This window comes from Polypterus senegalus, chromosome 12, assembly GCF_016835505.1.
Source record: "Polypterus senegalus isolate Bchr_013 chromosome 12, ASM1683550v1, whole genome shotgun sequence".
Taxonomy (NCBI): domain Eukaryota; kingdom Metazoa; phylum Chordata; class Cladistia; order Polypteriformes; family Polypteridae; genus Polypterus; species Polypterus senegalus.
This window is the reverse complement of record NC_053165.1, coordinates 110,773,288-110,785,333: the sequence shown is the minus strand read 5'-3', so window position 1 is coordinate 110,785,333 and position 12,046 is coordinate 110,773,288. Positions and strand designations below refer to the sequence as shown.

General features: G+C 38.0%; 1 long non-coding RNA gene across 1 annotated transcript in view; it reads left to right on the top strand.

Moving 5' to 3' along the window:
* Positions 1-12,046, top strand: part of LOC120541536 — an 82,237-nt gene that overhangs the window by 44,830 nt on the left and 25,361 nt on the right. The window contains exons 3-4 of the long non-coding RNA XR_005636025.1: positions 8,009-8,143; positions 11,049-11,223. This is a non-coding gene — a long non-coding RNA (uncharacterized LOC120541536). The remainder of the gene's footprint in view (positions 1-8,008; positions 8,144-11,048; positions 11,224-12,046) is intronic.

The window sequence follows — 12,046 nt, the reverse complement described above, 5'->3', positions numbered from 1 at the left end:
AGCAATTCGAACAGAGGCTGGCGCGTGAGTGAGAAGGGGCCCCACCTGGCTCCCTATTCCTGATATCACACTGCCTCTGTCTCGGATTAGCATGAATATATCGCTCCTGCAAGCGAACTATGATTCTTAGTGCAATGAGAGAAGTCACAAAATCAATCGGAATGTTCAAGCAAATTCCAGAAAAAAACCTGATCTAAATCCGTTAAGTAGTCCTCTCGTTCGCTAGCTAAGCTGATGCGTTAGTGAGGAAGGCCCTGCCTCCTCCCCTTGGCCCGTTGAGTGTCTCTTGGATTCGCGGAAATAAATTGGTACCATACTTAGCGTGATGAGAGAGGTTGCAAAATCAACCAGAATGTTCTAGCAATTTATAGAAAAAAAACCTGATCTAAATCCATTAAGTAGTTCTCTCGTGAAAAGTGGACAGGCATTGGATTTAATACATATAGATTATATATATATATATATATATAGTACATATACTTATAATAGATTGTAAAACATTATATGTTAACTAAGAATTCCATAAACTCACTCATAATATTCAAATGCAGTGATCACAAGTTCCAATGGTTGTTTTGTTAACCCTGTTCTAATTCTCAAAAGTTCCCCTTCCTGTCAATTACAAACTAGACTAACTGGTGGCAATATAAAATCTGTGGATTTGAGGCAGATGGAGCCAGCATTAATGTGGGTGCATCAGCCAAAACAGGTGAACTGCTAAGAGGAGAGATAGGAGAACATGAAGTCCATTTCACTACTTACTGCACAGATTGGAAATAGGTATGTAAAACACTCATAAACATCATCAACTGATTAAAAAGGTGTATAATATTCTGCAGCTGGTCTGGAAAACCCATCGCTTCAGTCCTAACAGTAAGCAAGAGCTGAGAGCAAATGCTGTTGAATTAGGCTGCACAGTAAACAATCATTCAGCACACTCGGTGTTGGCTGTTTCATGTTTACTGCATATGCTTGGCTTTCCTTTGTTCAGATTGAAAAATGGGACAAGAATAGTATACATCATCATACAGAACACTTTGCTGTCACCTCAAAAATACTAATATTAAAGGGAGAGCAAAGATTACTGTATAGCAAATGGAGAGTGTGATGTTTTTAGGGTCCCGCCACTACCTCGAGGATAAATGATCTGTTCTTGGTGATTTGTTTGATTCTGGCAAAGTACTAAGCAGTACTTCTCAATTTCCAAATCACTCAGTATCTCCTGTTGCTGGGCCATCATCACTTTGTTTCCACACAGGTGAAAACGTAAGAAAAACTCAAGTTTACAGCATCTGCTATTTCACTCTATATTTTAATTTACACAGCTGTTGTTTGTTCCTTTGTAGCTTCTTTTTATCTTCTTATGTATTCAGTGCAAATTTTTTTTTTATTCTTTGCTAATTTCAAATTTTGTGTTGAACCTACCCTGTATTATAATTGTATGTAAATCGTTTTAAAATGTGCTCAACTGTCTCCATACTTTAAACTTTGTCCCAGTTTATCCCTGTTAGACTTTGCCGCATCATTTGCCCTGCCAAAGTTAAGCTGCAGTTATTTACTGCATACTGTGCAAATAATAAGCAGACTGAAAATAAGCCTGACACTTTTATTAGACCTTCTTTCTAAATATATCGCATGCAGGATTCTTGCACTGGCGTCTCGCTTAGGGAGCGGCCCTACTTAAGTGACCTGATAAACAGAACAGATCCCCGCCGCCTCCCCGTTTTGGTGATTTCTCTGTGCCGTCGTTGCACTCACTTCCTGTCCACTGAACGCCTTCACCTGTCAGCGACCCACAGCGGAGTAAGAGGACGCGCCACACTTCGAACAAGAAAGCTGGTAAAACAACGAACGTGTCTGACACGAAACAAGTAGTATAAGGTGGAGACACCGAACGAGGCGCGTCCCATTTTTTCAAATCATTCCCCACCATATTATATGGGTCTGTAAACCTGGGACGGCCTTTAAGGAGGACGGCTTATAGTTCGTACGTGCCTTTCGAGTTGTTTTTCTTTTGCACTGTGAAATCAATCCCCTGTAGCTTAGTGGGGGCGTTCCGGACAGCAGGTCTTTTTGGTAATTGGCCGCTTTCACGTACAAGTAACCAATGATCCTCAATAGCTGCACAGATTCCAAACGCCACTTTTATTTTTTTCCGTCTGGAAAACAGACGCGACGGTAAAGCGTTCCGTATAGACGAATGTTAAAGTGTTGGGAAAACAGCTGATAATTTTTCCGCTTTTCACAGTTTCTCTTTCTATACGCTATTTTGTCGTTTTCCACCGTTTATAAAAAAGCTTAGTGTTCTGCTCCTGAAATTGAATTTCGCTATATCCAATGTTTCTGTCCTTCTTTCTTCATAAAATCTAGTTGCCTAATTTACTCCAATACAGGGCCGATTTGACTTGATTAATAGTTTAACTGGAGTCGTATATATTTTGGAAATGGGATTAAGTGATTGCCTGTCTAATGTTATGTTTAATCCATTATTTATGGTTTTGTGAAAGGCAATGCCTAGGAGTAACAGAGGCAGAGAAAGGAGTTTCTGAATACTGTACAACTGTTAGATAAAGTCTTTAAAACATAATACTCTGTGTAACCGAAATGTATTATGTATGTACACTTTAATTAAACTCTGAAGCTGAAATTATATAAATTAAAAAGGAAACTTTTTCAAGGTACACTTTCACCATCAATAAACAAGACACCCATTCATTACAGAAGCAAATAAATATACTGTTACATCCTTTAATTTTTGAACAATTTAGTTTGGATAAACATTTAACATTTCAATAAAGACAAATGTTATTGTATGAATCTATTTTTTTAATATACATCACATTTGTGCACCGTAAATACAAAGATAGACCTGAAAACATCCATATTTACTTACTTAACTTCCACCTTTATTCAAAGCGTCTTACGACATTTGAGATAACAAATGGTTTCATTTCTTTTGCTTTTACGGCTGGACCACAGGCAGGTAAAGTGACTTTCTCATGGTCCCACCGTGTTCGTAGCAGAACCCACAATCTCAGGGCTTGAAGTCCAAATGCTTGAACCATTACACCACAGTTCCTACCAACTACACCACTGTTTTTACACATCAAGCTTACTTGAACAAATGTACATTGGAGTACATGGCAAATAATGAAACCTTGTAGTAATAAACCATAGAGCTCCTTTGCTCATTCTTGTATTTTATTTATTTTTTAATAATCTGCAATCTAACTTGAATTTGACGATAATTGGCATCCTATTGAAAAAGAAGACAGAAGAAGTAACTTTATTGTCAATATACTTATATACAGTGAGGTTTGGTATGACATCTTTCATAAAAGCAGCACAGTATCAAAGGAAAATAACTCAGACTTACATATATACATATGAAAGAGTATTAAATTATAACTACAATGAAATAGTAAATAAATAGATTCAGTACTTGGGTGCAGAATTGTGTCTCTGTGTGTTTTAACAGTCCAGGGTGGGGTTTAGATCAGTTCTCAGCAGCTGAACAGGGGGATGATGGAGGCCACCATTCTGCGGAAAAAAAAAACTATTTTTCATACTGCTTCTGTGGGATTTGATCACCCAATAGCACCTACCAGAAGGTAGTGGATCAAACAGGGAATACCTGGGGTTTGATCTGTGTGCTGATGCTACTAGTCCTCCTCCTCAGTCAGCCAACATAGACACTGTCCAAATACGAGAGGCCCATCCTGATGATGCACTGCGCCACTGAGTCTGTACTAAAGTAGTTCATAACTAATATTTTTGAACGCTAATGAATGGGAGTAAGGATTTACTCTGCCTGAGGTTAATATGAACTCTTGAAACCGCCTGAGAATGGAACTGATATGAGTTATGTACTGCACCGCTAAAGCACATTAGCATAATGCTTAGTCTGATCTGAAACTAAGACTTAAGAGACTAGCGTTCATAATAACAGAAGGGGGTGTGAGACTTCTAGTGCAGGGTGTGGAATGGCGAAAAACTGGCCAGAACACAGAAGGCAAAAGTTTACGGGACAAGAAACTGGTGGGTCTGAAACTTGAAAGTAAACCTTATTAGAACAACTGAGGACTGATTTGCAGTTGCTGACTCGTTTTCTTACTCGGTCTAATTTTCAGCTTCATTATCTCACATGCAGTTTGAGTGGGTTTGTAAATCATGGGATTCTTGACAGTATCTTATGATTGGGTTGTTGGACGTAGTCTGAGCTGTCTCGTAAGCCAATTTCCAGATGTTTCCATCACATTTCCTGAAATTCATTGTACAGTGACTGCAGTGAGTACGTGTGTGTGGCAACAATAATAACAACATGCGCAGAAGGTTAAAAAAGCCTTTATATCATCAATATATATTAGAACATAAAAGGAAATGAACGCCATGATTAAAAATGACAATTAGATCAACAGGTTGGGCAGATGACATATTGAATTTGACTTTGAAAAATACTGCTGTAACAGAACTAAGAAGTGATTGGCATTGCATTTCAGTACGTTGAAGTATAGTAGCTGGACATTGTACATTGGATATTGCTACTTATGTTCACCTTTTCCATTTGAAAAAACTAACTATCATATAGTAACACACATACAACTAAATGGCCATTGACAACTTGGGAAACGTTTACTGGAAGAACCCGAAATAAACAGACACAATGGTAAATTAAATAATTCTGTTTGTAAAATAGACAGGCCATATTGTCAATGCCTTGTCAATCATCTTTCTGGTGTCCAATTATGCCTTTTTCTTTCTTTCTTTTTTTTTTTTGTAATTTCAGAGCACAAGTTCAGCAAGAGTCAGCAATATAGCTTTTTTCTTTGTTGACATTTTGAGAAGTCTGTGGCCATATAGTTTTTTTATTTGGATGGGTAAACGTTTATTGCAAAATATCAATGAGTAAAGCTATCTGTTGGCACCATATAAACATATTGTCTAAATAGCCACATCGTGGCACAGGGCCGGATTAACCATTAAGCAAAATAAGCACGTGCTTAGTGCTTCAGGGGAAGTTGGGGTTGGGGCGACACCATGGAAGTTTTCCATTTCTGGATTTACCTTGGACAATATAGTGCAAAACTGCAAATTGTGCAGCTGAAACAGGTTTCACAAAAAGGGGCTTAAAAATTATATAGATATATATACAATTGTAAAAATAATGATAAAATAGTAGTAATAGAGTTTAATGGTGTAAATTTTGAAGACAACAAAATCGGGATCTGATAACTGCTACCTGGTCCACCAAGGCTCAGGCGATCATTCTTGTCTTAGTCGTGTTGGTAGTCCCGTTCAGTCATCCACTGAGAGTGAGTGCAACTCGTATATATGGGGGCACCAAAATCTTTTAAGTGCTTAGGGCCTCTAAAGGTCTCAATCTGGCCCTGTCATGGCATGTCATTTGGACCAAGCATGCATGAACAGTTTGAGCACGTATATGACTGGCGTCTCTCGTGTAGTAACCATGATTTCTAAAAATCGCATGGTGTATGTCTGGCCTTAATGAAGGATAAGACTGAAAATCGCTGGAAACGTTATGTAATATGATATGGCCATAAGATGAAATGTGATAGCCACTCCGTCCCTACCTCTCCGTCTGTGATGCTGAAAAACTGGTTCATGCCTTTGTTTCATCCAGGCTGGATTATTGTAATGCACTCCTCATCGGGATCCCCAACAAAAGCCTTCAAAAGCTCCAACAAATTCACCATAGTGCTGCAAGAATCCTGATGAGGGTGCGGAAATATGAACACATTTCACCAATCCTTCGGTCACTTCATTTTCTCCCTATCCACCTCCGTATCGAATACAAACTCTGTCTGCTCACTCACCAGTGTATCCATGGAAATTCTCCACAATATCTGAAGGAACTCCTAATACTACAATCCACTGCAAGAAACCTCCGTTTTGCAAATACCCACCGCCTTGGCCCCCCTGTGATCAAACTTCATACAATGGGTGACCGAGCCTTTGCAGCCGCGGCTCCACGGCTCTGGAATGGCCTACCAGAGAGCCTAAGAACACAGCAGACTGTGGGTTGTTTTACAAAACAGCTAAAGACTTTTCTATTTAGGAAAGCATATTAACAAAAATGCTAAAACTATTGTGTTTTTATCTCTGTTTTTATCTTGGTTTGTCTTTGTTTAAACGTTTTATGTAGCACTTTGAGATTTACTGCTAATGTACCCTATAAAGTGCCCTATAAATAAAATGTATTATTATTATTATTATTATTATTATTAGAATCGGTTAAAATTGTGAAAGAAGTCAGTACAGTTATTGCTTTTTAATGATTTCATCAACAGAAATACAGGGACACGAATAGCGACTGGATAAGGGGAAATTCTGCACAAATGTTAGAAACCTTTTCTGTACATAGAAAGCTATGAAAAAAAGCTGCCAAGAGTTGTGGTAGATGGTTTTATTTTGGGGACCTTTAGATGTTCACTTGATATTTTGTACAAGTTATTTGAATAGGGGTTGATGAGATACGGTTATGTTGGGCTGAATGTCCTGTTTTTGTCAAAAACCATCATACATTTTTGTAGCAGTTTTATGTGTTTTGTCTATGGTCAAAGCCTTTTTTTTTACTGTATACTTTATTTTCTTGTGTCATGCAATAATTAAATTTTTTGTCTCTTGAGGCTTTGAATGTTTTTTGGAGTGAAATGAATTAAGTTTACTGGCATCCTGCCTTGTTATGCTTAGTGCTGCTGGGATAGATTATCCCTCATCCCCATTCTCACCAACATGATGACGTTACTGAAAGAAATATTCTAGAATAACAAAAATAATTGATACATTTTGTTTAATGGCTGGGAAAAATACAAATCAGGGAGTTCTGTAGTAAGCCAGTTATAGGCATATGACACCTCAGACATGGAATTTTTTGAGGGAGAATGTATTAAAACTAGAAGTTAAAACTCATAATGTAGAAATCCAGGGTTAAGGACTAGGTCAGGGAACAGAGAGGATTTCATAAGTGAATGTTGCTTAAAATGAGGTCTATGATGTGACACTTTATGGCATTTTAAGGCATCTGTGAGGAATCCCTAACTGCATGCATTTAATCAGATACCCTTAATGCGGTTTTACTTTGAAAGAATCCTTTTTTAGTGGAGGAAGGTTAGCATGTCTAGCTACTGAGGATGTTTCTTCCATAGGTGAGAGGGAAACTTTAGAGGAATTTGTTGCATGTGCATTTTTATCTAGATAGAGAGGTGCAGCACAGCTTGGTCAGTTTGTTTAGGGGTGCTGGTTCTCCATCATGGCATGTCATTATATAGCCATGTTCCTATGTGCACAAGTCACTTTACATTGTGATGGTACCCTTAGAAATACTTGTTTATTTACCCAGTGATTTTACAGTTGTATTTGGTGTTTACTAGTTTAAAACTTGAGGATTCCGTCAAGTCCTTTCAATTTGTTTGCTTAGCTAGCTGATCCAAGGTGCTTGCCCAGTCATCTCTTAAATCACAGAAGGATATTCAGTTGAAGAATATGAGTGGTTCTTTTTATAAAAACTGTTTATAAGCCCAGAGTGGGGTTTTCCCTTTGACAAATATTTAATTTAAAGGAACAGATTGTAAACGTGCAACTCCTTGGCAAGCAACATTCCTTAAATATCATTTTCTAATGTTTGTGTTATTACAGCAGTGTCTGTCCACATAAGAAATTCAGATCTATATTCTGGAGCCTGTGTTGCTTATCTGTTGAGCTAATGCATGTGAAGCTCCAGGATGTCATCCAGACAGCTTTTAAAGAATGACAATGGACAATCTTGTATTGGAATTGAACCAGAGGAGGTTATCTGCAAACCCAGCAAGACTGGTAATGCTGGAGGCAAAGTGTGCTCTCTTTTCATTCCTGAGCTTTTTTTTTCATCTTGCTGGATTTACATGCTTACAATTAATAAAATCAGACTACATGTTTTTTTTTAATCTACAGTCCTCTTTTCTAATTTTTATTCACTTTAATTTAAAACAATATTCTTTTTTCTTTATAGGACACGACCTTCTGGTTGATATATTGGACTCTGTTGGCTATGAAAATATTTCAGAGTGCTGAAGAGTATGTCAGTAGGCTGAATTCTGACCCACCTGATCAGAGTGAATGGTTTTCCTTACCTAATGGGTATAAGGTTGGCATTCCACTTCTTTTTAAGTTTGTGATTCTGATGGTATCAATATAGGTTTCACAAAGCAATATTTCAGGCTGCTTTTTTTGTATAATACAACCTAATAAGTGCAAATTACAAAGGACAATGTCTCATTTCTTTCACTGTTTGAGGAGGATACTCCCATTTATCAGCTCCTGGTGCTGGAGAAATCTCAAGGTAAAGGTACACTGCATGCTCGCTCCCATTTTAACCTCAATTATTATAGTTGAAATGACTAAAGTATATAGGTATACTTATCCATTTATTCATTTTCACCCACTTATTCCAATTTATAGTCATAACAGCTGTAAACAGCCCAGATTGAATAGGATAAAAGATGGGAACCACCCTGGGTAGGGTGTCAGTCCAACACAGGGCACAGTATACATAGCACATGGCTGTTTGTAGTGACATTAAGACAATAACGTAAAGTTCAGTAATAATTTACAGTACATTCTGAATACATAACATTCAAGACTTTAAACTGTAAATATTAAGGCTAGTATTATTTTGGAGGATCAGTAGGGCAATTTCACAGGCCTAGGTTTGATCCCTAGCCAAGTCAGTGTCAAATATTAGTGTGCCTGTTCTCTGATTGTCTATGTACATCTTCTTAGGCTACTCTGTTTTTCTCTTGAATTTCAGAGAAGCATATTTTAACTAAATTTGCTTGGAATAATACTGTGGATATGTGCATGAGTGCATGAAGTTATTCCTTGTCTTTTTTCCAGTGTTGCCAGGATAGCCTTCAGCTTTCCACAGCCCTGTAATTAAATAGTCCAGTTCACAAGGAGGATTGATAGTTTCTATACTATATCCATGCATTTTCATGATTAATTTTTTCCAGTTTTATGGTCACAGGAACCTGGAGCCTATCCCAGCAGCATCGAGTGCGACATAGTAACCAATCCTGGGCTTAGTGCCAGTCCTTCACAGGACATGCCAGCTTCGTTATTCACTCACACCTGCTCACAATGGGCCATTTCAGAGATACCAACCCACATAATCTGGATGCATTTGAGATGTTGGAGGAAATCCAGAGTAATCACAGAAATACCTATAGATATACAGAGAAAAAATACAAATTTCAGTGAATGGGACCATGAATTGAGACTGTTATCCTCAAGGTATGAGGCAGAATTGCTAACCACTGTACCACCATACTTCCATCCATTAAAAAAAAAAATCTTTATTTGTGCTACTGTGGCACAAAGGCAAATAGAAACTTAATTAATCTCAAATGAACTTGTAGAGTTATAGCAAAAGGCAGAAAAAGTACAATTATAAATGTAAAAAACAATTATAATAGTCTCAGGTATGCTAACAAGGTTCTAATACACATTGTAACAAGAGTTATCTGTAAGTAGATGAACAAAAGTGTAGGTATTTACTAAGTGTAAAGTTATTAGAATTAAAGATACTTAAAAGTTATAGTGTTACAGTACAGCCCTGACACAGTATATCACACATAGCATCATTGTCTGTTAAGGTGTTTATTAGATCATCTTACTACCATTCATCAGGGAACAATACCACCTCATTATAGAGCCGATAGCTGAGGGTGGAAACATCCTCATGTAAAACTTCTTGGAGCACCACAGTTGTCTCAGTCTGTTACTGAATGTGTGTTTAGCCAAAGCCTCATACAGGTAGTGAGTGTCATTGTCTAGGATAGTCAGCTGATTTCCGAGTGACCGTCTATTCTACCACCCAAGTAAGTCCAGCCAGACTCCCAAGATTGATCCAGCTTTTTCAATTAGTTTATGTAGACTGTTGTCATCACCTGCATTAATGCCATTTTCCATCACACTACAGCATTGAAACGTATGCTGGCCACCACAGACTGATAGAAAACATGTGAGAGTGGCCTGCATACTCCAAATGATCTCGGCCTCCTCAGCAAATACAGGCGACTCTGACTCTTCTTGTGTACAGATGGCCTCTGTGTTGGTGCTCCATTCACGCATGTCTTTTAGATGCACCCCAAGCAGTCTGTATGTCCTCACCACCTCCACCTCATCACCACCAGTGGGAACTGGAGGCAGAGTGGGCTTGACCCTCCCAAAGTCTATGATTATCTCCTTTGTCTTACTGACACTGAGGTGCAGGTGGTTCAGTTTGCTCAATTCAACAAAGTCCTTCATTAGTTTCCTGTATTTATTCTCCTGCCTACTGCTGATACACCCTACTATGGCTGTGTCATGAGGCAATTTGTATAGATGACAATATTTGGTATTGCATCTAAAGTGTGAGGTGTTCAGCGTAAACTTTGGAACTCCTGTGCTACTCTTGATCATGTCTGGCAGGCAGTTCTCAAGCCACACAAACTGTGGTCTTAAAGTTAACATGGACAGAATCAACATTCATTGTCCAGAGCTTCTGAGTCTGCTGAATCCATGGAGCTTTCCCAATACAGTATGTCATTTTTTAAAAATATCTTTTTACTGTTCTTGGTAATTTTTTTAATATCTGGAATACTGGATTTGAACATTTTATTTTCATCCATATCTTAAGCCAAAGTAATAAAAGTGATTTAATGATAATTGTGCAGTTTTGTTTGAAATATCCAGATATGTTTTCCTTCCCAATATAGTGATCGCACTGTATGTGCACAAGAGGTGGTGGTCTGTGGATGAAGCCTTAAAAACAAACAACCCTACCAGGCAGGGACTGATACAGGTGGACAAGCACATTTTTCATTTTGTGCAGGGACTTTATCACTTAAAATGAAATAAAGAGCATAGTCTGTGAAAGAACTGGGTTTTAGCAGGGATCCATCAATATATAAACAACATTTAAATGGTTTATTATTTACAGAGTATATAATTTAACATTTGTCAGGGACCCAGTCACTAAGAGGTGTGCTCACTCTGTGTTTAATCAACAGGTACAATGTGCCGGACAAAGAGTAGTCTTGTTCATCTTGAATATGATTATTTTTGGGTCTGTGGAGAGAGTGCCTTACCAGCATACCTGCTTCAGTCCTCATCCTGCAAATGAGTATGGCAAGATTTCTTGGCAGGATGGTGAAGCTGTTGGATTTTACACCTTCACATGAAAAGGTAAGGTAGTGGAAACCTTGTCTGAAATGTTTTCAAGTAGTGTATATGGCAAGTAAAACAAAATAAGCAATAATATACCAAGTGTTGCCTGATTGGCTTTGGCTCCTGATGACCAAATAATTAGATAAAAAGTATTTTCAGTAAAATGATTAATAGTTAACTTTATGTAAAGTTAGATACAGTATATATGGAAATGATTTAGATAGGAATATAAGTAACAAGCTGGTTAAGTTTGCAGATGATACCAAGATAGGTGGATTAGCAGATAATTTGGAATCCATTATATCATTACAGAAGGACTTGGATAGCATACAGGCTTGGGCAGATTTGTGGCAGATGAAATTTAATGTCAGTAAATGTAAAGTATTACACATAGGAAGTAAAAATGTTAGGTTTGAATACACAATGGGCGGTCGGAAAATTGAGAGTACACCTTATGAGAAGGATTTAGGAGTCATAGTGGACTCTACGCTATCAACTTCCCGACAGTGTTCAGAAGCCATTAAGAAGGTTAACAGAATGTTAGGATATATAGCACGATCTGTGGAGTACAAGTCCAAGGAGGTTCTGCTCAACCTTTATAATGCACTGGTGAGGCCTCATCTTGAGTACTGTGTGCAGTTTTGGTCTCCAGGCTACAAAAAAGACATAGCAGCACTAGAAAAGGTCCAGAGAAGAGTGACTAGGCTGAGTCCAGGGCTACAGGGATTGAATTATGAGGAAAGATTAAAAGAGCTGAGCCTTTACAGTTTAAGCAAAAGAAGATTCAGAGGTGACATGATTGAAGTGTTTAAAATTATGAAGGGAACTAGTACAGTGGATC